The sequence below is a fragment of the Myzus persicae genome, unplaced genomic scaffold (genome assembly GCF_001856785.1).
Source record: "Myzus persicae strain clone G006 unplaced genomic scaffold, MPER_G0061.0, whole genome shotgun sequence".
Taxonomy (NCBI): Eukaryota; Metazoa; Arthropoda; class Insecta; order Hemiptera; family Aphididae; genus Myzus; species Myzus persicae.
In genome coordinates this window covers 100,712-102,362 of record NW_019103951.1, presented here as the reverse complement: position 1 = coordinate 102,362, position 1,651 = coordinate 100,712, and positions in this window count along the sequence as shown.

Genomic DNA, 1,651 nt, shown 5'->3' with positions numbered 1-1,651 from the left:
CTTTGTCAAATATTGAGACGATAAAATAATTATACATGGGTATTGAAGTATTGATTCTTTTATTTCGCCTTTATTTACTGAGATAATATTTATTTAAGAAACTAAGTGGGTATAGATTATTTGTCAATAAATAATTGAACGGTCTCGCTGTAGGTAATAAAAATAGTATAGAGTATAGACTATTGGTACATATAAATACATGATAATATATAGTTAAAACGAAATGTTTTACTAACTGATAGCACAATATTTTTATTTCGATTAATTTATTTGAATACGGTACATACTACATTTACTTCATCATTTATAAACATATTTGTATAATAAAATATTTAAAAATGTTCTACTGTTCGTCTTTGATGATAGCATACACAAATGTGGTTTTTTTTTTACATATTATAGGTAGGTAGTTAAGTACTAACTTGTATGTATGTTTAAGACTTTACGAGCATTATTTTCAACTCTCAAATTCAGAGCTAATATTTAATCAAAGCCTTCGAGCGTATTAATTGTATATATATCCAGTGGCGTGTAAACTTCTTGGATAGTGTTCTATCGTGTGTCGATAATAATACTACGTTCGTTGATATACGGAAATCCTTTAATTACTTAGATGCAGAATTGTAGAGACAATACACCGCCGGTCGTAATAAAACTTGTTGTCAAGAGTTCGTTAAATAGCCGGAATTTATGAAAGCACGCACTTAACTGACAATGTCCATAAGAAAACATTGCCATCAATAATACGAAACAATGTTATTAATTACATCTCGTGTAAAAGTCCAACCGGATAAATTCAAACTGACTTTTAATATAATAATACAGTGGCGTTTAGAATATAGGTTGTAGGCATATCTATCAAAATTTGGCGTTAAACCGTCTAAAAATCGCTTGAATATAACACAAAGCGTTGAACGGTTTTATACACAGACAACTAAACATTTATTATCTTCATCACTTACTAATACCTAAGAAATATTTTTGGCAGGTGAGAACGAAACTTTCTTTATGGGATTATGATTTTAGTCTAAGAATAATTCAAAACTTATACTTTTCATCAATTCCTGGTAATCCTGGAAGACGCCCGAAGCGTAAAATATGGTGGCGTGGATCTACAATAATAATTAATAGTCATACATAGTAATTCAGGAGGTGTCATCAATGGATGGCTTTTTTCATCGTTTTGAAATTAGTTTTTTCCTGTCATACTTTTTATTCGCCCATCACATGTGATACCTACTGTGGCAATTTTATATATATTTTAATGTTTGTATATAATATACTCATCAAAATTAAAAATTAAATAATTAGTATAACTAAGTTAAGCTAATATAGTACATTAAATGAATATTTCTTACATTTATGAAGATATGGTAGTGAGTATAGTTATTACAGTCCTTATAGGAGCAAAAGATTTTATTATATACACAAATTTATTATTACTAAAAAAATAGTAATAAGATTATTAAGATTATTTGGCCATCACTAATCCAGTGTAATAAGTTGAATAAAAATATTGAATCTATACAGCATAACCGAGTTTTTGACTAAACCATGGTTACAAGCTGTTTGGGACGATGTTATAATATTGCTTATCCCTAGTTGTCATGTCCTGTGTGTATGCAGACGATGACGTGTTCATTATGTAACT